Raw genomic sequence first — 26025 nt, forward strand, 5'->3', positions numbered from 1 at the left:
CTGTCTTCTTGAGGTACCTTTTCTATTACTTCTGCTTGTAGTAATTTCCTTAAAGCCGTATTCATCTGTCTTTTCTTTTCTTTGTTGAAATCCTCAAGGAGGTAGGAGCGGAGCACAGCGGAATGGATGCAGGGACTATACATTGTTCTCAGGTAGTCAGACATTTATTACTGACTTTACCTGGAGATACAGGTCCTGCAGACACAGGAAGGGGTTAATCTTATGGATTAAACGGTGTACATACCATAGAAGATTGTTCCCTCCTGGATGTTAGAACATTATCTTGATACAATATCTGCATACAATCTTTGCAAAGATTCCCACCTAGCTGAGCACGGTATTCGGGAGTTTATCTCCTATCTATCACTCATTTTCTTTTCTTTGGACTGTATCCATGTTATTACGCCCATATTTCTTTTTGGTATCTCCCTGAATTCCATACTGTATCCTTGACGAATGGTTTGTAACACCCACTCGTCCTGTATTGTTTGGGCCCATGTTGTGGAAAACTTTCTCAGCCGTCCTCCTACGGACAACTGCTGGGCCCTCTGACCTTCATGTGGATTTATTCTTTGCGAATGATCCTCTTCCTCTAGAGCCACGAAAAAGCCGGTTCTGGCCACCTCTCCATGTCGTTTGCCTTGGAAAAGCCCTACCAGGCTTGTATGCCTTTGCTTCTTTATATTGGTTTCTATTCATCTGTTGGAGACTGGATCTCCTGGCTCTGTATTCCTGCGGTAGAAAAGTGCTCTTTCCACCTGATGCCTTTGTTATTATTGCATCTAGTTTGCTGCCGAATAGGAATTCACGTTCAAATGGTAATGTACACAAGGTGTTCTTTGATGCTGTGTCAGCCATCCACTGCCTGAGCCATAAAGCCCTTCTTGCTGATACCGCCAGTGCCATAGACTTGGCCGCTAATTTTACTGCATCCAATGAGGCTTCTGCTATGTAATCAGTTGCCCATTTCACCTCTGACAATGCCTTAAGAATAGCACTTCTTTTTACACCCTTGTCTATTGCCTCTTCAATGTTGGCAATCCACACTCGCATAGCCCTAGCAGTTGATGTAGTTGCTATGGCTGGTTTGTAGGCTGTTCCTGCCGTAACATATGCTTTTTTTAATGCATAATCCATCCTTTTATCCATAGCGTCCCTTAATGACGCTGCTTCCTCTATGGGGATTGTGGTCTTTTTTACTATTCTGGAAATAGCAGTATCCACCTTTGGGCTAACCTCCCAATTTTTCACCTCTTCTTGTGGGAATGGATACATCTTCCCCAATCTTTTAGGCGCAAATATTTTGGCATCTGGTCGGGCCAATTCCACCTGAATAAGATCTTTAATTACTTGGTGAATAGGAAAAACTCTACCCTTTCTTTGTCTTGCCCCAAAAAGCTTATCTTTCTTATGGGTTAACTCATCAGTGTCTTCTAGTTCCAACGCCTGCCTCATGGCTTTAATAAGTGGATCCACTACTTCTACATCAAATTCAGATTCTTCCTCCTGAACCTCTTGCTCTGATGAATCCACTTCTCCCTCTGATACTTGAAAACAATCAATCTCAGACTCATCTGACGAAAAACCTTTCCCCCTATCCAGACTGGTTTGGGATCTAGATCTTTTTTGCGTAGGGTTAACAGCTTGCAGGACTGCTTCATCCACACTCTGTTTAACTGCCTCCTTCATTAACACAAGGAAAGTGCTCATCTGTTCACTGGTATCACCTGCTGCTGTTTTAATACAATCTTTGCATAATTTCTTTCCTATAAGAGCTGGTTTCTCACAAGCTGAACACCACTTCGTTTTTTTAGCAACCTTTCTGCTGCTTCCTCTATTTTTATGTTGCAGGGATTCCCCAGTCCCTTTAGAAGATTCTGCTTCTGGGAGGTTAACCAACGCACTAAATTATAAAAACAAAATAAATGCTAAACATACACCCTAACGTATATATATACCATCTCTCTTTTCCCCTGTAGAACTAAACTAAGGACTCACCTAGTCTTGGGAACTGATGTTTTGGGTGTCTCCATTCTTGCATCCATATCCAGCACTTGGCTTCTCCCTGCTGAGCGTTCCATGCTGCAGCTTCACTCACACACACCCCGTGTGGCCGTCGCTTCCCTGACGTCATCAAGTGCTCGTGCTCGTGCACGGCTCGCGTGTCTGTGCACGCATTTGCCGGCGTGCCGTGACGCGCGCGCTCCCGAGCGGCCGCGTGCACTGTACCCTTCTCCGCAGTATCACAGATACACATGCGGTCCTCTGAGCCTCCTCGGTTCACAGTGGATTACTGGGGTAGTTACCGCCGCGTTGCTACACTGTTGCGGTTCAAAGAGCCTGCTCTGCTCGCAGCCATTGCTGCTCCCCCTTCCACGTGTGGCGGGCTGCCGGGTACTTTACCGCAGCGTCCATGCGCTTATGCGGTGAGTCTGGGCCTCCATGGCTCCCAGCTGCAGCTGCTGTGCGTCTACGATCGGTCCTGGGCTTTGCACTTAAGCTTCCCCTCGTGGCTGCAGCTGTTTCCCCCCCCCCCAACAGGGGCACCCCCGACTCTAAGGGGTCTCCGTCTTGCCCCCCATAGGGCGCACCGCGGAGCTTCAGGGCAGAGAGGGTGAGACCCTGGCTATCTGCACAAGGTGCAGTAGGTGAGCTCTGTTAAAAAATAACAAATCCTACACCTAGCTGTGAGGACAGGAAAAAGACTGGTGTGCAGGTAGAGGGAAGGGCCTTATATGGCCTACCTGCAAAAGTCTACTTCCTGTCCTACCTAGAGTGAGAAGGGATTAACCCAATGGTGCCCACTGCCAGGGTGATCAGGAAAAAATACTTTTAGCATTTTCTGTTTTTAAAAAAACAACTTTGAAAGACCAATTTTCTTGTATTCTATTTTAACAGCTATTTGCTAAGGCACTGCCCCTTCATGTCCTGTCACAAGCCCTGGCACACCCCTTTGTCAGCCCTGCCCTCCCTCTAGCACATGTCAGTGCAGGAGTGCTCATGAATATTCATGAGCTTCCACTGAGTGACAGAAGCAGAAGAAAAACAGATCCCTTCACTAATTATGTCACCAAATTTCGCCTATCAATACATGGAGAACGAATTGACCTGCAGCTATACAGTTCTTTAGGTAATTAGAGATTGCCCACATGAAACTATTGAAGTAAAAAAATAAAAAAAAAATAAAAAAAAGACTGAACTGCAGCTTTAAACGTTTTATTGGCGTATTCTTGTTTGACTCGTTCTATACAGACATTTTCTATATATTCATTGTGGGATTTGATAACATCTGTAAGATCTCTCAGAATATCACATTCTGTACGTTTGTGCTGAAGTTTTTTCCATTCTCAATTTACTTAATATTAGTTTTTGGCTTCAATTATTTATATCGAGGTCAAAATACCTTTATACAGAATGCTGTTCCCCTTAGCCCACAAATGCTGCTTCATTAAAGCCCAGGGGTGGCACTTTATGCATTCTCAAACTTTTAGGCAACATCCCTAATTTCCAAAAGTGGGATAAAATCTGTGCATATTTAAATGGTTAATTTTTCCATTTTTCCATTGTGACAAAATATACATTTTCTCACTCAGACGCCTAAATCCCTCCCCAAATATATCCGTTTCACATAAAAGTGTGTGCGCTTCTCCTTCCGCCTAACTGGCACGTCGTCCTTACGGGCGCCACTCCTTGCAACTCCACGCTGCCCTCCAGTGGCAAAAGAAATAAGATACATTTACTATACTCGTCTGGCAGCTGCTCCCGTATAAGGTGGGTAACTCTGTATTAGGGGTCTTGGTAGACTATATATTATACTTATGTCGGATAGATGAGGAATTAATATTCCTAACGGGTTATTGTGAGAGGCCTTAGATCTTATCCTATATGCACGCAGCCCTCGCCTCTCTGACCTTGAACACATACTTCAATCTGATTTTTTGAGACTTGAAACTGGATTTCCCAAAACAAACTGATTTTAAACACTGACAAGACTGTAACAATGGTATTTGGGACCAGAGCTAAATTGCTAAAGCTACTAATGACAGAGCTTCAGATAAAAACCAGCTCTAAAACCATCCTAGCCCCTGTTACTTGTTTGAAATATCTGGGCATTCAACTCCCATTTAACATTTGGGTTGCACATTGATACCCTGACATCCAAATCCTATGCCAAACTAGGTGTACTTTAAAGGAACAAATCCTCCCTAAGGCCCTCATGCAGTAAGCAGCGATAAGCCACTTATCACCAGCTTATCGCCAAAAAAGCCACACTGATACACCCACACACACAGATACAGACACACTGATACACACACACACACCCACTGATACACACACACACACACACACACACACACACACACACACACACACACACACACACACACACACACACACACACACACACACACACACACACACACACACACACACACACACACACACACAACTGATACACACACACAGATACAGACACACTGATACACACACACACACCCACTGATACACACACACACACACACACCAACTGATACACACACACAGATACAGACACACTGATACACACACACACACCCACTGATACACACACACACACACACACCAACTGATACACACACACACACCAACTGATACACACACACACACCAACTGATACACACACACACACACACACCAACTGATACACACACACACACACCAACTTATACACACACACACCCACACACACACACCCACTGATACACACACACACACACACACCAACTGATACACACACACAGATACAGACACACTGATACACACACACACACCCACTGATACACACACACACACACACACACCAACTGATACACACACACACACACACACACACCAACTGATACACACACACACACCAACTGATACACACACACACACCAACTGATACACACACACACCAACTGATACACACACACACCAACTTATACACACACACACACACACCAACTGATACACACACACACACACCAACTTATACACACACACACACAGATACAGACACACTGATACACACACACACACACACACCCACTGATACACACACACACACACACAGATTCACACACACACACACACACACACACACACACACACACACACACACACACACACACACACACACACACACACACACACACACACACACACACACACACACACACACACACACATTCACACACACATTCACACACACATTCACACACACACATTCACACACACACACACACATTCACACACATACACATTCACACACACATTCACACACACACCCACTGATACACACACACACACACACACACACACACACAGAGATACACACGCACACAGATACACACACACACTGATTCACACACACACACACACCCACTGATACACACACACACACAGAGATACACCCCACCTCCCCCTGCACTGCCTGCGACCGCGCAGCAACCACTGCCCGCCCCCGAGCCCATCTCCCACACCAAGGGGACGGGGGGAAGTGAGCGCCGGGGGGCAAAGCTGTGAGCGACGGGGGACAAAGCTGTGAGCGCCTGGGGGGCAAAGGTGGGAGCGCCGGGGGGGCAAAGCTGTGAGCACCGGAGGGGCAAAGGTGGGAGCGCCGGGGGGTCAAAGCTGTGAGCGCCGGGGGGGGGGGGCAAAGGTGGGAGCGCCGGGGGGCAAAGGTGGGAGTGCCGATGGGGCAAAGGTGGGAGCGCCGGGGGGCAAAGGTGGGAGCGCCGGGGGGCAAAGGTGGGAGCGCCGGGGGGCAAAGGTGGGAGCGCCGATGGGGCAATGGCGGGAGCGCCGGGGGGGCAATGGTGGGAGCGCTGGGGGGCAAAGGTACAAGGTGGTACAAAGGTAGGCGCACCCCCGCTACCACCTCCTATTACCCCCCCTGGCTGGGACCCGGGACAGAAAGGGGACACTCACCGCGAACAGAGGAGCCGGGAGCGGGAAGACACGTGTGCTCTGCACAAAGCGGAAGTCCCGCCCGCGGCTTCCTCAGACCTGCCTGCAACCAATCCCCTGCGGGCCGGCTGGCATTCTAAGTCCCGCCCCCGGCATCTTCATTCATCCAATCCCATGCGGGCTGGCCGGCATTCTAAGTCCCGCCCCCGGCATCATCATTCATCCAATCCCATGCGGGCCGGCCGGCATTATAAGTCCCGCCCTCGGCATTCTCCTTCATTCAGTCTCCCCGGCAGCATTCACACACACATAGAAAATACTTACCGGCCACCGCATTCTCCTCACCGCCGCTGCCCCGCAATACCGGGACCAGGGACAAAAACCGGGACGGAGCTAAAATCGGGACAGGGCAAAAAAAAACGGGACTGTCCCAGCAAAACCGGGACGAATGGTCACCCTACTTACAGACTATTCACTTGAGTGGACCATAAAGTGTCTTATAGAGGGAACTCTAAGGTGTCTTAAGATGCATTAAGATATATTATGTATGTAAATATTTATTTATATAGCGCTTTATAAGAGAGGCAATACAGTACAGAGAATTATAGTACAATAAGTGCAACAAACAAAATCAGACAATAGGAAAGGAAATCCCTGGCCTGCAGAGCTTACAGTCTTAATGATAGATCCATGGAACTCTGTTGTGTTTACGCTAATAAGGGGACATTCCTGAAATTGGTACCTGACCCTGTGTGGTAGGCAGAGACACAGGGGCAGTGCCTGCCAATATCATAAAGAGCAGTGCACTTCCTATTTAGTAGAAGTGTGTGTCAGAGTTAAGAGTTCAGTCCAGAGTTAGAGTCTGCTGAGTCTGTCACCTGGCTGGCCCAGGGTGACAGAGAGAGCCTATATCAATTGGCCGTTGGAGAAGGGGAGCCATCAGCCTCTGAGTAGAGCTGATGCAACCTTAGTTAGGGAGGTGGACCAATTCCTCTCACCCTGTTTAGGGGGCGAGGGAAGAGCTAGCCCCACCCTGGGTGCCCTTGACCTGGGGTGGTGGCAGGGACACAGAGACCATCCTGAGGGAGAGCAGTCCTGTGTGGAGGAAGACACCCTTTACCTGATTGACAGTCTTGTTGCTGCTATTCTGCTGCTGTGAATAAAGAGCTGCGGCTGCTTTTAAAGATATACAGTGTGAGACTGGAATCTCTCATCCCCGAGGGGGGGGGGGACTCTCTGGAAGGATTCCACCCATATTCCTGGGGCTCAGAGATGGAGGCGCTGCACCATTACATACATAGTTACATAGTTACATAGTAGATGAGGTTGAAAAAAGACGTACGTCCATCAAGTTCAACCTATGCTAAATTCAGACAACAGATACTTTATATCAATATCTATACTTACTTATTGATCCAGAGGAAGGCAAACAAAAAACCCCATTAAGGGGAAAAATTAATTCCTTCCTGACTCCAAGAATTGTCAATCGGATTAATCCCTGGATCAACATCCTTCCCATATATACTTATTTGGTATATCCCTGTATACCTTTCCCATCTAAAAAGATGTCCAACCTTTTTTTGAACAAATCTATTGTATCTGCCATCACAGTCTCCATGGGTAATGAATTCCACATTTTAACTGCACTTACTGTAAAGAACCCTTTCCTTTGTTGCTGGTGAAATTTCCTTTCCTCCAACCTTAAGGGATGGCCCCGAGTCCTTTGTACTGCCCGTGGGATGAATAGTTCTTTTGAAAGCTCCTTGTATTGTCCCTGAATATATTTGTATATAGTTATCATATCCCCTCTTAGACGCCTCTTTTCTAATGTAAATAAATCCAATATAGCTAGCCTCTCCTCATAAGTTAGAATGTCCATCCCCTTTATTAATTTGGTGGCTCTTCTCTGCACTCTCTCTAGTTCCATAATGTCTTTTCTTAGGATTGGTGCCCAAAATTGTACTCCATATTCAAGGTGTGGTCTTACTAATGCTTTGTAAAGGGGCATAATTATTTCTACTTCCCTTCCATCCATTGCCCGTTTCATGCAAGATAAGATCTTGTTTGCCTTTGCAGCTACTGCATGACATTGGGCACTATTGCTAAGCCTGCTGTCTACAAGCACTCCTAAATCCTTCTCCATCAAGGATTCCCCCAATATATCTCCATTTAATTTGTAAGTCGCCTTTTTATTCTTGCATCCCAAATGCATAACCTTACATTTATCTGTATTAAACCTAATTTGCCATTTACCTGCCCACGTTTCCAGTCTCTCCAAGTCCTTCTGAAGAGAAATTTCATCCTGCTCTGATGAGACGGAGGCATTCACCCCAGAAACCTGATCCTGTCATCCCCCATACCATCGCGGGAGACTCAGGCCCCCCTGTTGCCAGCAGGTATGCACCACACTCAGACACGTAGCCAGACCCTAGTACAGAGGAGGGGGGCCCGATCTGCGATTGGCCCAGGGAAGGGGGGCTACATTGGGAATCGATTTTATTTTTCTTCATATTAATGGGTATCCTCAAAGCTAATGATATGCCAAAATGACGTCCATTAGCAAAACTACAATTGTTTCTTCACTTTTTCTGCTTGATGAATAGGGTGACCAGATTTCGAAAATGAAAAACCGGGACACCTTAAAAAATAATTTATTAAACAAATTACATCACGTGACACCCCCCGTTGCCATGACAACAAGACACTCTGATGCCCCTGCAGTGTTAGTGTGTATAGAGGTGGGGGCTTTGCTTGGGCCCTTCAACTCTTACAGCCAGGGCATTATTGGCCAGGAATGCCCAGTTCGGAGGGGATTACTACTTCAAAATGTATTTGATTCGTAACAACATCAAAAAACTCTAATACCAATAACTAACAACCACAGACAATGATAATCTAAACCATCAAAAAAAATGTCTACGGCCCTTGTTCAAGCATGTTTGCGGTACTTACCAGATAAATCAGTGCCTGCAATCCACGACTGTATCCGCCTCTCCGAGCGTCTGAAAGCAATCCAGCGTTCCTGGTGTGTGGCTGAAGAGGTGAGGGACTCCCTCCTCTCAAACGGAAAAGAAGAGCAAAAAATAGAGTTGGAACATACCTATCATACAGGGATGAGAGAGAGACAGAGAATGAGAGAGAGACAGAGAGAGGGACATAGGGAGAGATAGACACAGAGAGAGAGAGAGAGAGAGAGAGAGAGAGAGAGAGAGAAAAGTAATGTACTGTATAACCATTATACCGTACCCCCTAGTATTCGTGTAATCATTGTCCCACACCCCCTATTACTCACGCTTTGGCAATACTGAAATGTTCTTTTGACAGAGACACACAGAGAGAAACAGAGACACACAGAGAGACAGAGACACAGAGAGAGAGACAGAGACACAGAGACACACAGAGAGAGACAGAGACACACAGAGAGAGACAGAGACACAGAGAGAGAGAGAGAGAGAGAGAGAGAGACACGGGCCTATTTAGTAAGCGTCGATAAGGCTGCGTCTATAGTATTTCAGACGGAGGGAAGGCACACACGCTGCAATACACTTACTGAAGCCTGAGCTTTTTTATGGCTTTGCAGGGTATGCAGCGGGTGCGATTGGGGGCGTGGCAATAAATATTTGGAGGCGTGGCAATAACGTTTCGGCGCGGACGTCACTTCCCTACCTCACATCCCGATCCACCGGCATTTTTTCAGATGCAGCATCTGAAGCACTGTGCAGACAAGAAGAAAAATGCACACAATGCGCACCAGAGATTAAAATATAGTAAATTATTTATTAATAAAACAAGAAATAACCGAGGGGGATCCAACCCCACCTCAGTACTTTCTTCTTGTTGCTATTGCCACACTATACGTCCTGACGCCGGAAGGGAAGTTGGAACGCGACCAAGACGAGACACCGGATTTACAGTGGAACCACAACATACCACAGATTGCTGGAGGACCACACTGCGAGGGGCGCAGCCTATCGAGTTTCCCGGTCATCGTCCAAAGTCTGGAGCTGCGGATTGACCACCGGATTACCACGGAGCCCGAGCTTGTCTCACACAATGCTTTTACCAAACGGGCGTTTGTGAGTTTGCTATTTTTATCTTGTCCAGGAAATGAAATTGTTAAACCGAATTTACACATGGAGCGGGCGCTTTCTCTTCTTTTTTTTGTTTAGATATCTACCGAGGAGGTAGTTGTTTCCCTGAAGAGAGCTGCCAGGGCTCCAGAGGACGCCCGAATTGGATCCTTTTATGATTGAGTTATAACATAGCTATTAGAGCTAGGTTTCTGGACTTTTATTGTGTTTAGGCCGAGTGTTTATTATTATTTTATTACAGCTACTTTTTAGTAATTGCACTGTTATTAATTCTGACCACTAATTCTCACTGCCATTATAATCTCTCTCTAGCCACAACCAAATTGCTATATCAGCTATATTATTTATTGGTTATACCAGGGGAGCACAAACTTTTGCAGCTCGCCCCCCTGCCTTCCCTCTGCTGGTGCTCGCGCTCCCCCCCCTTACCTTGATGCGGCGTCACGTGACCTGCAGCGGCATTTGACGAGGGTGACGTCACATGACCCCGCGGCGTAATTTAACATACTGTGCTATATGTATGCACACACAGCTGTCTCTTACACATACAAATACTGTTTTTACATCCCTATACATCAATAGGGACCACAAAGTATCCACACACACTTTTAGTTGTGCTACAAACTCTCACATTTCCACACCCACCCACACCATTTATATCCACTCCCACTCCACACACACCTTTTGTAAAGCACTGTATATACTGTGGGCTCTCCATTCATTTTCATTCACACTGATACACATACACACTCTTTCATCACTTGCTTTCAGGAACCTTTTGACACCTCTAGGCATAAAACACATCCACACCGGGGGAAGGACCAGCACAGATAACATTCCAAGAGACACTGTTTTTAAGTATACCTTTTGCTTGCTTCATTCATTGTAACATCGCCGGAAGAAGAGATCAGTGTATCTCGAAAGCTCGCACAAATAAAAGCATTTCGTTAGCCACAGAACGGTATCATCTATTTATTTTTTGATTATTGAAGCTCGGCTAACACGGTACTGATACCTCTCTATATATATATTGCGCGCGCACACACACATTAAACATTTTATCCAACTTTTTCATTTATCATTTGTAGAGAAAATGAACAATGCCGCCAGAAGTGCTATTTTTCAAAATGTAACATCTCTACTAATTAGTGTAAAATGATACTTCATATAAAGCAGGTTATGGGACCCAGTATAAAATGACCTTCATGTTTCTTATCACATCCCAGTATACAGTATGGATACTTTCTACTGTATTATCACAAGCTGCTAACATGTGACAGGGCTCAGAGTCTGAGCCCAGAATGTGACATACAGAACATTCTCATTCTAAATTTCAAAAAATATTGTGTTGATTTCTGACCTGACTGCCGTGGTTACAGCTCAACCACTCTGTTCTACTGTATGTCACCACTTTCTGCCACAACCAGCGGACGGTGGATCTGCAAGGAGTTCAACGCTCATTGGCATCACATCTGTGACTTGGTTGACGTATCATTTCTCCAGCTTTTTATTGTATTGTTTTTAAATAGATTATATTTATTTAGTTGAATAGATATTTATTTAGTTTAATAGATATTTATTTAGTTTAATAGATTATATTTCTAAGTTTAATAAGTTATATTTCTTAGTTTAATAAGTTATATTTCTTAGTTTAATAAATTATATTTCTTAGTTTAATAAGTTATATTTCTTAGTTTAATAAGTTATATTTGTTAGTTTAATAAATTATATTTCTTAGTTTAATAAGTTATATTTGTTAGTTAATAGATTATATTTGTTAGCACAGTAGATTATATTTACTAGTATTTAAGTCTCCCCCTCAGTGCCCCATTAGGACCCGTGCGCATATTTCACATCTTTTCGGAGTCGCTTATTTTTTAGACCCTCGGAGCCGAAACCTAAAGGGGTCAGCTAAGAAAGTTTGGATCAAGAGGAGCCGCACAGCTTAAAGACAGAACATTTCCAAGGGAGATGGAGACAATTTGGGTAAGATCTGATTAAAGGACAACCTTTGAGGAAGGAAAGGGTGACGGGGGAGTCTAAGAGGGGGGTGAGAGAGCAAGGTGGTGTGTCAGATTGGGGCAGAGCAAGAGAACGCATAAATGATGGGGATTTGCTGCACACCAAAAAAAAACAATAAGTAGTGATACTTTTACCAGTGCCCCTTAGTCTCAGGGAAGACCGGCATTTCGTCCAATGGATACAATATGATTGATGGGAAAGGGCACACGGATTTGAATAAAAAAAGATAATTTATTGTGCCACAGACTACAATGTTTCGGCTGCTGGCCTTTCTTTGCTGGATTTAGTGGGTTTAGCCACTTTACCTGAGAAAGACCAGCAGGCCGAAATGTTATTGTCTATGGCAGTGCAAGAGAAAACAGGTTGGGGGGGGGTGGGTTCTCGCAAAGTCGCCGACCCATGGGTGAGTGTCTCCAGTGGAAACTAGTCCTGGACCCCGGGAAAGCTGTCTGTGGCCCATACAAGCTGAGTAACATGTAGAAAGGACACATGTATATTCAGAATGAGTTAGCATGGTATTTTGAGAGGCACCATAGCAGGTCAGTGCAAGTCAGTGCAGAGCACTGCAAGGTCAGTCAATATGAGGAAGGGTCCGATGGAGGAGTTGGAGGGTCCCAGGATATCTCTTAAAGCAGGGGTGCGCAAATCGAGGGGCACGACATTTTCTTGGGAGGAGGGGTTCGGCGCTTATAGAGGCCCCTCGCTCTTCCCCACAGCATTTAAATTAAATGCCGGAGATCGCGCACAAGGCCTCTGTAAGTTCCCTTTCCTTGTCTCCGGCGGCTTCTGGCGACAGCAACGTGGCGTCACATGATGTGGCATTGCCATAGCAACGTGATATCACATGACGTCGTTACATCAGAACGTCGGAGACAAGGTGGGGAAGGTGGAGGGGGGAGCAGGGGAAAAGGTTGTGCAACCCTGTCTTAAAGCATTGTCTTGCATAGAGATCAGAGGCCAAGAATGGATTTGGATATCCGATGTGAAGCCGGAAATAAGACAGAAAAGACCGTTTCGGGGGAAGAAGGTGAGTGATGAAATAGCCGTCACTGTGTAACTCTCCCAATTACCTGCAACTTCATGCAGAGAAATAGCAACGCTTGTTTTTAATGTGCTAAGCGCCTAATGGGGAATTCAACTGCTGAGAGGTTAAGGGAGTTACTAACCCAAACTCAGCGACGTTTCTGTGTCTCTGTGATAACTCCCCCAGGACATGCCTGAAAACCAGAGGTAACTCAATGTATTTTTGATAAATAGAAACATGACCTTCTGGGGAGGGGTATATAATGTGTACTGGGCCTGGTGAGGGGGGTATAACGGGTACTGGGCCTGGTGAGGTGGGTATAACGAGTACTGGGCCTGGGGAGGGGCGTATAATAGGGTACTGGGCCTTGGGAGGGTTGTATAACTGGGTACTGGGCCTGGGGAGGTGGGTATAACGGGTATTTGCCCTGTGGAGGGCAGAATAACGTGGTATTGGGGATGGGGTATAAGTGGCACAGGAGCTCTTGCGATACAGAGTATCACTGTCCCTGGTTACAAACACTTCATGTCTCCTGCAGATCAGGACACGCACGAAGGTGGTGCCCTTTGTGCCACCAGACGACGAGGCGGGCTACGAGGCGGACGACGAGGCGGGCTATGAGGCGGACGACGAGGCATACGACAAAGCGGGCGTCAAGTGGAACAATGAGGTGGGCTACAAGGCGGCCGATGACGCAGACGTGGTGTACGATGACCAAGGAGCATACGACAGGTGTGGCCGGATCTGCTGCTTCACCTTTTTTAGGCGGAGGAGAAGACCCCGGGAGCAGGTAGGAGAATACGAGAGGTGCGGACAGATCTGCTGCTTCACCTTTTTTAGGCGGAGAAGAAGCCAGGAGCAGGTAGCAGAGGAGCCAGGGCGTAGATACAGGGGTATTCTAGGGGCCCTGAGAAGTTGGTTTGACCGCAGGAGAGGCAGATAAGATCAGGAAGGCTGCGGGAGGGGCAGGTACTAGAGGGAGATAGGGATATTGGGCGTGAGAGGGAGAGAGAGAACAAGGAGCAGGGCCGGAGCACGGGTTTCATGTGCCCGAGGCGAAACTTAAAATTTGTGCCCCAGTTGTATAAAAAATAATAAGATAAATAAAATAAAATAAACAGTGGCGTAGCTATCGGGCTGCAGGGGGTGCGAGCGCACCCCAGCGCGACGCAAAATAAAAATAAAAGGGCGCCAAAATACTGGATAAAAAAAGAATAATAATTTTAAAAAAAAGATAAATAAATAAAATAATAAGAGGAAAAAATAATAATGATTATTAATGCGCCCCTAGGAGCTCTACGCGCTAAGCGACCGCCTAATGGCCGGCCGGCCCTGCGAGGTATGCGGGAGGAAAAGGGGTGAATGGGATAGATATGCAGGGGGATGGGGGAGCAGGTGAGTTATACACAGGGGCACAAGGGCCCCATCACCCGCATCTCTATATACTGAGTGTGCCCCTGTGTATAACAACGCTGATCTGTGCTGCTCTATTTGATCTCACTGCGCAGTGATCCAGGGACCATCCGATCGCCATTTAATGGGGTCAGGAAGGAATTTTTTTTCCCCCATTGCACAGCAGGGGTTATGTTTCGCCTTCCTCTGGATCACAGCAACAAACTGCCCTTTGTGCATGAATTATCAGTGAGATCTTTATACACCCTGCATTGGTCTTCACACCTTTGCTGCCGGAGGGGCCTGCAATGCACTGCTCTGCGTGTTACTATATCGCTCTGCAATGTGCTGCAGGCCCCTACCAGCAAAGAGATTCATTATTTCAATAAAATACTCTCTTTAATCAAACCTATGTGTAGTGTCTTTTCTATCCGTTGTATCTATTGCTAACAGCTCAGTGATTCTTCCCCAGGACGCTGCACTAGTGTCACGCTGCCAAGCCCGGGTGTGAGGGAGATTTATAGGGTCACATATATACTTCTGCCAAAACACGAGTGCAAACAGGAAGCCCCTCTGATCTCATATCTTTTATTACACAAAACGGTATCTAAAAAGGTAAAAATAACATACATGGGATTCTGCTACAAATATCTCTCTAATTACAAACCAATTAGCAAATCATTCAGATTAGAGTCGAGCGAAAAGAAAGGGTTAAGTATCTCATGTACAGTATATGCAGTGTAGGCTGTTCTGCAGCATTACATGCAGGGGACAACGTTTAGGGGATATAAGTAATGCTGATCTTAGAGCTGACCGGCTGACCTACTCTACCGGCTGACCTGCTGACCTGCTCTACTGGCTGACCGGCTTCTATTCTTTCAACTAAATGACCTGAATTGTGGCCCCTGTATCTCCCAATTAAACGTTTTATTGGCATATTCTTGTTTGACTCGTTCTATACAGACATTTTCTATATATTCACTGTGGGATTTGATAACATCTGTAAAATCTCTCAGAATATCACATTCTGCACGTTTGTGCTGAAGTTTATTCCATTCTCAATTTACTTAATATTAGTTTTTGGCATCAATTATTTATATCGAGTCCAAAATACCTTTATACAGAATGCTGTTCCCTTTAGCCCACAAATGCTGCTTCATTAAAGCCCATGGGTGGCACTTTGTGCATTCTCAAACTTTTAGGCAACATCCCTAATTTCCAAAAGTGGGATTAAATCTGTGCATATTTAAATGGTTAATTTTGTTACTCAGACTACTAAATCCCTCCCCAAATATATCCGTTTCACATAAAAGTGTGTGCGCTTCTCCTTCCGCCTAACTGGCAAGTCGTCCTTACGGGCGCCCCTCCGTGTAACTCCACGCTGCCCTCCAGTGGTAAAAGAAATAAGATACATTTACTATACTCGTCTGGCAGCTGCTCCCGTATAAGGTGGGTAACTCTGTATTAGGGGTCTTGGTTAGAGTATATTTTATACTTATGTCGGATAGATGAGGAATTAATATTCCTAACGGGTTATTGTGAGAGGCCTTAGATCTTATCCTATATGCACGCAGCCCTCGCCTCTCTGACCTTGAACAAACTGATTTTAAACACTGACAAGACTGTAACAATGGTATTTGGGACCAGAGCTAAATTGCTAAAGCTGCCAATGACAGAGCTTCAGATAAAAACCAGCTCTAAAACCATCCTAGCCCCTGTTACTGGTTTGAAATTTCTGGGCATATAGTTCAACTCCCATTTAACATTTGGGTTGCACATTGATACCCTGACATCCAAATCCTATGCCAAACTAGGTGTACTTTACAGGAACAAATCCTTCCTAAGGCCCTCATGCAGTAATCGCCTACAGCGATTCAGTAAGCCCAGAGAAGCTGGCGATTAGAGCAAAAATAACCGTTTTTTTTTTCTTCCGGAAAATAAATAAATAAATAAAATCGGCAGACGCGCGGTGATAAGCCACTTTTCGGCACTGATCGCCAGTTTTTCAAACACGCTCAATTCTATAAGCCCTGATCAGCTTATTGCAGCTGATCGCCACTTTAAAATTGCTGTTTCTTCTCCAAATTGTCCAGCCACAAAAGTTGGCAAGAAGGTGAGGTGAAGCTGCGATGAAAATAAAATGCATGTGTTGCAGAGCTGATATCCATTAATATCAGCACCAGAGACCCCCGGCATGAATCCGATGCATAAAAAATGCATTTACAGGCAACTTCATTACCGCCAAGGCAATGAAGGGGTTATATACCCGTGCCAGGCTTATTGCGGGCAGCGGGGGTGGGTGAAGGTGGTATTTGGCCCTGGGTGGGTGTTTAGGCCTTGCCAGGGGGTTGCGGGATGACTTAACCTCTTCTTTAAATTAGCGGTTAATACCGCTAAGGTAATGAAGGGGTCAACCCCTCCCGCTACCCCCCCACCCGGTAGGCCTAAACACCCATCCTTGGGGCCAATACCCCGTTCACCCACCCCCGCTACCCAGAATAAACAAAAATACACATAACAGCCCCACTAGCCACCTCCTAGGTCCCTAATAAACCATTACAATATTCATAAAACCATTATTTTTTTTACACCCAGGATTATTACATGGGATTAGGGCTATGTTATTCAGTGAGGGGTTGTATGTTTGTATTTGTAGGGACAGGCAAGGCCGGAGCCAGATGGGTTTCTCCTGCCTCTGTCCTCCCTGTCTCCTGACCCTTCCTGTAGCCGGACATACAGAATATTGATAACAGAAGGGGAAATAAAACTAAGAGGTGCCGACAGGAGAAGGCCGTGTCATATCTATTCTTAGGGTGACCAGATTTTGAAAATGAAAAACCGGGGGACACAATTATATTATTATTTATTTAAAAAAAAAAATCTTACATTAACAGTTTATTTATTGTATTACACTTATACTTTACCATCATTTGTCCTTGTTACGTGTGTGTGTGTGTGTGTGTGTGTGTGTGTGTGTGTGTGTGTGTGTGTGTGTGTGTGTGTGTGTGTCTCGGATGACCTCACTAAATCAAACAAAAAAAAAAAAGCCAGATGTGAATGGCTTCTGAACCCCTTAACCAGTGTCTGGATGCCCCCACTTCACAATTGCTAAAGCAGCAATCCCTCCTGGGATCTTACCTGATCCGCAGTCCCTCAAGGTACTATACTGGAGGGGAGGTGTTCCCTACCTGTCTTCCGATGTCTCCCGTGTGAAACTTGAGTCAAATCTGGAAGAAAGCAGTATAGGTTATTTTGGTGTAGGTATACGGCAGTTAAGGTAAGACAGAGAGAGTGGGTGACAGACTGAGTGAGTGAGACAGAGACAGAGAGAGACAGTGAGAGAGAAACAGTGAGAGAGAGACAGTGAGAGAGAGACAGTCAGTGACAGAGAGACAGTGAGAGACAGTCAGTGACAGAGAGACAGTCAGTGACAGAGAGACAGTCAGTGACAGAGAGACAGTGAGAGAGAGACAGTCAGTGACAGAGAGAGAGGCAGTGACAGAGAGAGTGACAGAGAGACAGGAGGACAGAACAGAGAGACAGGAGGACAGAACAGAGAGAGACAGGAGGACAGAACAGAGAGACAGGAGAACAGAACAGAGAGACAGGAGGACAGAACAGAGAGACAGGAGGACAGAACAGAGTGACAGGAGGACTGAGCAGAGAGACAGGAGGACAGAACAGAGAGACAGGAGGACAGAACAGAGAGAGACAGGAGGACAGAACAGAGAGAGACAGGAGGACAGAACAGAGAGAGACAGGAGGACAGAACAGAGAGAAAGGAGAACAGAACAGAGAGACAGGAGGACAGAACAGAGAGACAGGAGGACAGAACAGAGTGACAGGAGGACTGAGCAGAGAGACAGGAGGACAGAACAGAGACCGAGAGAGAACAGAGACCGAGAGAGAACAGAGACCGAGAGAGACGGGGAGACAGAGAGAGACTGAGAGAGACAGGGAGAGAGAGACAGAGAGACAGACTGCCTGACACTTGGGTGGGTGGTTGGGTTATGGGAGACTGCCTGACACTTGGGTGAGTTTAATGGGAGACTGCCTGACACGTGGGTGGGTGGATTATGGGAGACTGCCTGACACTTGGGTGGGTGGGTGAGAGACTGCCTGACACTTTGGGAGACTGCCTGACACTTGGGTGGGTGGGTGGGAGACTGCCTGACACTGACTGCCTGACACTTGGGTGGGTGGGTGGGTGGGTGGGAGACTGCCTGACACTTGGGTGGGTGGGAGACTGCCTGACACTTGGGTGGGTGGGAGACTGCCTGACACTTGGGTGGGTGGGCGGGAGACTGCCTGACACTTGGGTGGGTGGGCGGGAGACTGCCTGACACTTGGGCTAGACTGCCTGACACTTGGGTGGGAGACTGCCTGACACTCATGGGAGACTGCCTGACACTTGGGTGGGTGAATGCCTGACACGTGGGTGGGTGACTGACTGACACGTGGGTGAGTGGGTGAGTGGGTTGGTGTCTGTATACATTCTGTATACATGTGACCAATCAGGCAGTGTCTGCGAGTCAGTGTGTAGTTACATGTATTACTCAGACAGTGTCTGTGAGTCAGTGTGTAGTTACTTGTATTACTCAGGCAGTGTCTGTGAGTCAGTGTGTAGTTACATGTATTACTCAGGCAGTGTCTGCGAGTCAGTGTGTAGTTACGTGTATTACTCAGGCAGTGTCTGTGAGTCAGTGTGTAGTTACGTGTATTACTCAGGCAGTGTCTGTGAGTCAGTGCATAGTTACATGTATTACTCAGGCAGTGTCTGTGAGTCAGTGCGTAGTTACGTGTACTACTCAGGCAGTGTCTGTGAGTCAGTGTGTAGTTACATGTGACCAATCAGGCAGTGTCTGTGAGTCAGTGTGTAGTTACATGTATTACTCAGGCAGTGTCTGAGTCAGTGTGTAGTTACGTGTATTACTCAGGCAGTGTCTGTGAGTCAGTGTGTAGTTACGTGTATTACTCAGGCAGTGTCTGTGAGTCAGTGTGTAGTTACATGTATTACTCAGGCAGTGTCTGTGAGTCAGTGTGTAGTTACATGTATTACTCAGGCAGTGTCTGTGAGTCAGTGTGTAGTTACATGTATTACTCAGGCAGTGTCTGTGAGTCAGTGTGTAGTTACATGTAATACTCAGGCAGTGTCTGTGAGTCAGTGTGTAGTTACGTGTATTACTCAGGCAGTGTCTGTGAGTCAGTGTGTAGTTACATGTAATACTCAGGCAGTGTCTGTGAGTCAGTGTGTAGTTACTTGTATTACTCAGGCAGTGTCTGTGAGTCAGTGTGTAGTTACATGTATTACTCAGGCAGTGTCTGTGAGTCAGTGTGTAGTTACATGTAATACTCAGGCAGTGTCTGTGAGTCAGTGTGTAGTTACGTGTAATACTCAGGCAGTGTCTGATTCAGTGCGTAGTTACGTGTATTACTCAGTCAGTGTCTGTGAGTCAGTGTGTAGTTACATGTAATATTCAGGCAGTGTCTGTGAGTCAGTGTGTAGTTACATGTAATATTCAGGCAGTGTCTGTGAGTCAGTGTGTAGTTACATGTATTACTCAGTCAGTGTCTGTGAGTCAGTGCGTAGTTACGTGTATTACTCAGGCAGTGTCTGTGAGTCAGTGTGTAGTTACGTGTAATACTCAGGCAGTGTCTGATTCAGTGCGTAGTTACATGTATTACTCAGGCAGTGTCTGTGAGTCAGTGTGTAGTTACGTGTATTACTCAGGCAGTGTCTGTGAGTCAGTGTGTAGTTACGTGTATTACACAGGCAGTGTCTGTGAGTCAGTGTGTAGTTACGTGTATTACTCAGGCAGTGTCTGTGAGTCAGTGTGTAGTTACGTGTATTACTCAGGCAGTGTCTGTGAGTCAGTGTGTAGTTACGTGTATTACTCAGGCAGTGTCTGTGAGTCAGTGTGTAGTTACATGTGACCAATCAGGCAGTGTCTGTGAGTCAGTGTGTAGTTACATGTAATACTCAGGCAGTGTCTGTGAGTCAGTGTGTAGTTACATGTGACCAATCAGGCAGTGTCTGTGAGTCAGTGTGTAGTTACATGTATTACTCAGGCAGTGTCTGTGAGTCAGTGTGTAGTTACATGTATTACTCAGGCAGTGTCTGTGAGTCAGTGTGTAGTTACGTGTATTACTCAGGCAGTGTCTGTGAGTCAGTGTGTAGTTACATGTGACCAATCAGGCAGTGTCTGTGAGTCAGTGTGTAGTTACGTGTATTACTCAGGCAGTGTCTGTGAGTCAGTGCGTAGTTACGTGTATTACTCAGGCAGTGTCTGTGAGTCAGTGCATAGTTACATGTATTACTCAGGCAGTGTCTGTGAGTCAGTGTGTAGTTACGTGTATTACTCAGGCAGTGTCTGTGAGTCAGTGTGTAGTTACGTGTATTACACAGGCAGTGTGTGTGAGTCAGTGTGTAGTTACATGTATTACTCAGGCAGTGTCTGTGAGTCAGTGTGTAGTTACGTGTATTACTCAGGCAGTGTCTGTGAGTCAGTGTGTAGTTACGTGTATTACACAGGCAGTGTGTGTGAGTCAGTGTGTAGTTACATGTATTACTCAGGCAGTGTCTGTGAGTCAGTGTGTAGTTACGTGTATTACACAGGCAGTGTATGTGAGTCAGTGTGTAGTTACGTGTATTACTCAGGCAGTGTCTGTGAGTCAGTGTGTAGTTACATGTGACCAATCAGGCAGTGTCTGTGAGTCAGTGTGTAGTTACATGTATTACTCAGGCAGTGTCTGTGAGTCAGTGTGTAGCTACATGTATTACTCAGGCAGTGTCTGTGAGTCAGTGTGTAGTTACGTGTATTACTCAGGCAGTGTCTGTGAGTCAGTGTGTAGTTACGTGTATTACTCAGGCAGTGTCTGAGTCAGTGTGTAGTTACATGTGTTACTCAGGCTGTGTCTGTGAGTCAGTGTGTAGTTACGTGTATTACTCAGGCAGTGTCTGTGAGTCAGTGTGTAGTTACGTGTATTACTCAGGCAGTGTCTGTGAGTCAGTGCGTAGTTACGTGTATTACTCAGGCAGTGTCTGTGAGTCAGTGTGTACAGTAGTTACATGTATTACTCAGGCAGAGTCTGTGAGTCAGTGTGTAGTTACATGTGTTACTCAGGCAGTGTCTGTGAGTCAGTGTGTAGTTACATGTATTACTCAGACAGTGTCTGTGAGTCAGTGTGTAGTTACATGTATTACTCAGGCAGTGTCTGTGAGTCAGTGTGTAGTTACATGTATTACTCAGACAGTGTCTGTGAGTCAGTGTGTAGTTACGTGTATTACTCAGGCAGTGTCTGAGTCAGTGTGTAGTTACGTGTGTTACTCAGGCAGTGTCTGTGAGTCAGTGTGTAGTTACATGTATTACTCAGACAGTGTCTGTGAGTCAGTGTGTAGTTACGTGTATTACTCAGGCAGTGTCTGTGAGTCAGTGTGTAGTTACATGTATTACTCAGGCAGTGTCTGATTCAGTGCGTAGTTACATGTATTACTCAGGCAGTGTCTGTGAGTCAGTGTGTAGTTACATGTATTAATCAGGCAGTGTCTGTGAGTCAGTGTGTAGTTACATGTAATACTCAGGCAGTGTCTGTGAGTCAGTGTGTAGTTACATGTAATACTCAGGCAGTGTCTGTGAGTCAGTGTGTAGTTACGTGTAATACTCAGGCAGTGTCTGATTCAGTGCGTAGTTACGTGTATTACTCAGTCAGTGTCTGTGAGTCAGTCTGTAGTTACATGTAATATTCAGGCAGTGTCTGTGAGTCAGTGTGTAGTTACATGTAATATTCAGGCAGTGTCTGTGAGTCAGTGTGTAGTTACGTGTAATACTCAGGCAGTGTCTGTGAGTCAGTGTGTAGTTACATGTATTACTCAGGCAGTGTCTGTGAGTCAGTGCATAGTTACATGTATTACTCAGGCAGTGTCTGTGAGTCAGTGTGTAGTTACGTGTATTACTCAGGCAGTGTCTGTGAGTCAGTGTGTAGTTACGTGTATTACACAGGCAGTGTCTGTGAGTCAGTGTGTAGTTACGTGTATTACTCAGGCAGTGTCTGTGAGTCAGTGTGTAGTTACGTGTATTACTCAGGCAGTGTCTGAGTCAGTGTGTAGTTACGTGTATTACTCAGGCAGTGACTGTGAGTCAGTGTGTAGTTACATGTGACCAATCAGGCAGTGTCTGTGAGTCAGTGTGTAGTTACATGTAATACTCAGGCAGTGTCTGTGAGTCAGTGTGTAGTTACATGTGACCAATCAGGCAGTGTCTGTGAGTCAGTGTGTAGTTACATGTATTACTCAGGTAGTGTCTGTGAGTCAGTGTGTAGTTAAATGTATTACTCAGGCAGTGTCTGTGAGTCAGTGTGTAGTTACGTGTATTACTCAGGCAGTGTCTGTGAGTCAGTGTGTAGTTACGTGTATTACTCAGGCAGTGTCTGTGAGTCAGTGTGTAGTTACATGTGTTACTCAGGCAGTGTCTGTGAGTCAGTGTGTAGTTACATGTAATACTCAGGCAGTGTCTGTGAGTCAGTGTGTAGTTACATGTGACCAATCAGGCAGTGTCTGTGAGTCAGTGTGTAGTTACATGTATTACTCAGGCAGTGTCTGTGAGTCAGTGTGTAGTTACATGTATTACTCAGGCAGTGTCTGTGAGTCAGTGTGTAGTTACGTGTATTACTCAGGAAGTGTCTGTGAGTCAGTGTGTAGTTACGTGTATTACTCAGGCAGTGTCTGTGAGTCAGTGTGTAGTTACATGTGTTACTCAGGCTGTGTCTGTGAGTCAGTGTGTAGTTACGTGTATTACTCAGGCAGTGTCTGTGAGTCAGTGTGTACAGTAGTTACATGTATTACTCAGGCAGTGTCTGAGTCAGTGTGTAGTTACATGTGTTACTCAGGCAGTGTCTGTGAGTCAGTGTGTAGTTACATGTATTACTCAGGCAGTGTCTGTGAGTCAGTGTGTAGTTACATGTATTACTCAGGCAGTGTCTGTAAGTCAGTGTGTAGTTACGTGTATTACTCAGGCAGTGTCTGTGAGTCAGTGTGTAGTTACGTGTATTACTCAGGCAGTGTCTGTGAGTCAGTGTGTAGTTACATGTGTTACTCAGGCAGTGTCTGTGAGTCAGTGTGTAGTTACGTGTATTACTCAGGCAGTGTCTGTGAGTCAGTGTGTACAGTAGTTACATGTATTACTCAGGCAGTGTCTGTGAGTCAGTGTGTAGTTACATGTGTTACTCAGGCAGTGTCTGTGAGTCAGTGTGTAGTTACATGTATTACTCAGACAGTGTCTGTGAGTCAGTGTGTAGTTACATGTATTACTCAGGCAGTGTCTGTGAGTCAGTGTGTAGTTACTTGTATTACTCAGGCAGTGTCTGTGAGTCAGTGTGTAGTTACATGTATTACTCAGTCAGTGTCTGTGAGTCAGTGCGTAGTTACGTGTATTACTCAGGCAGTGTCTGTGAGTCAGTGTGTAGTTACGTGTAATACTCAGGCAGTGTCTGATTCAGTGCGTAGTTACATGTATTACTCAGGCAGTGTCTGTGAGTCAGTGTGTAGTTACATGTATTACTCAGGCAGTGTCTGTGAGTCAGTGTGTAGTTACATGTATTACTCAGGCAGTGTCTGTGAGTCAGTGTGTAGTTACGTGTATTACTCAGGCAGTGTCTGTGAGTCAGTGTGTAGTTACATGTGACCAATCAGGCAGTGTCTGTGAGTCAGTGTGTAGTTACGTGTATTACTCAGGCAGTGTCTGTGAGTCAGTGCGTAGTTACGTGTATTACTCAGGCAGTGTCTGTGAGTCAGTGCATAGTTACATTTATTACTCAGGCAGTGTCTGTGAGTCAGTGTGTAGTTACGTGTATTACTCAGGCAGTGTCTGTGAGTCAGTGTGTAGTTACGTGTATTACACAGGCAGTGTGTGTGAGTCAGTGTGTAGTTACATGTATTACTCAGGCAGTGTCTGTGAGTCAGTGTGTAGTTACGTGTATTACTCAGGCAGTGTCTGTGAGTCAGTGTGTAGTTACGTGTATTACTCAGGCAGTGTCTGTGAGTCAGTGTGTACAGTAGTTACATGTATTACTCAGGCAGTGTCTGTGAGTCAGTGTGTAGTTACATGTGTTACTCAGGCAGTGTCTGTGAGTCAGTGTGTAGTTACATGTATTACTCAGACAGTGTCTGTGAGTCAGTGTGTAGTTACATGTATTACTCAGGCAGTGTCTGTGAGTCAGTGTGTAGTTACTTGTATTACTCAGGCAGTGTCTGTGAGTCAGTGTGTAGTTACGTGTATTACACAGGCAGTGTGTGTGAGTCAGTGTGTAGTTACGTGTATTACTCAGGCAGTGTCTGTGAGTCAGTGTGTAGTTACATGTTTTACTCAGGCAGTGTCTGTGAGTCAGTGTGTAGTTACATGTAATACTCAGGCAGTGTCTGTGAGTCAGTGTGTAGTTACGTGTAATACTCAGGCAGTGTCTGATTCAGTGCGTAGTTACGTGTATTACTCAGTCAGTGTCTGTGAGTCAGTGTGTAGTTACATGTAATATTCAGGCAGTGTCTGTGAGTCAGTGTGTAGTTACATGTAATATTCAGGCAGTGTCTGTGAGTCAGTGTGTAGTTACATGTATTACTCAGGCAGTGTCTGTGAGTCAGTGTGTAGTTAAGTGTAGTACTCAGGCAGTGTCTGTGAGTCAGTGTGTAGTTACGTGTAATACTCAGGCAGTGTCTGATTCAGTGCGTAGTTACATGTATTACTCAGGCAGTGTCTGCGAGTCAGTGTGTAGTTACATGTATTACTCAGGCAGTGTCTGTGAGTCAGTGTGTAGTTACATGTATTACTCAGGCAGTGTCTGTGAGTCAGTGTGTAGTTACATGTATTACTCAGGCAGTGTCTGTGAGTCAGTGTGTAGTTACATGTATTACTCAGGCAGTGTCTGTGAGTCAGTGTGTAGTTACGTGTATTACTCAGGCAGTGTCTGTGAGTCAGTGTGTAGTTACATGTATTACTCAGGCAGTGTCTGTGAGTCAGTGTGTATATAAATGTTTTACTCAGGCAGTGTCTGTGAGTCAGTGTGTAGTTACATGTAATACTCAGGCAGTGTCTGTGAGTCAGTGTGTAGTTACGTGTAATACTCAGGCAGTGTCTGATTCAGTGCGTAGTTACGTGTATTACTCAGTCAGTGTCTGTGAGTCAGTGTGTAGTTACATGTAATATTCAGGCAGTGTCTGTGAGTCAGTGTGTAGTTACATGTAATATTCAGGCAGTGTCTGTGAGTCAGTGTGTAGTTACATGTATTACTCAGGCAGTGTCTGTGAGTCAGTGCATAGTTACATGTATTACTCAGGCAGTGTCTGTGAGTCAGTGTGTAGTTACGTGTATTACTCAGGCAGTGTCTGTGAGTCAGTGTGTAGTTACGTGTATTACACAGGCAGTGTCTGTGAGTCAGTGTGTAGTTACGTGTATTACTCAGGCAGTGTCTGTGAGTCAGTGTGTAGTTACGTGTATTACTCAGGCAGTGTCTGTGAGTCAGTGTGTAGTTACGTGTATTACTCAGGCAGTGTCTGTGAGTCAGTGTGTAGTTACA

General features: G+C 45.6%; 1 long non-coding RNA gene across 1 annotated transcript; it reads right to left on the bottom strand.

The window, feature by feature from the left end:
• Positions 1-8883: 8883 nt before the first annotated feature.
• On the bottom strand, positions 8884-9936 carry LOC142474694 (uncharacterized). The gene is made up of 3 exons (XR_012790588.1): positions 9862-9936; positions 9598-9645; positions 8884-8987 (listed from the first exon to the last, which is right to left on the bottom strand). It is a non-coding gene; the product is annotated as an uncharacterized LOC142474694 (long non-coding RNA).
• Between the last annotated feature and the right edge of the window lie 16089 nt (positions 9937-26025).

Source organism: Ascaphus truei, assembly GCF_040206685.1.
Source record: "Ascaphus truei isolate aAscTru1 chromosome 20 unlocalized genomic scaffold, aAscTru1.hap1 SUPER_20_unloc_1, whole genome shotgun sequence".
In the NCBI taxonomy this organism is placed as follows: Eukaryota; Metazoa; Chordata; class Amphibia; order Anura; family Ascaphidae; genus Ascaphus; species Ascaphus truei.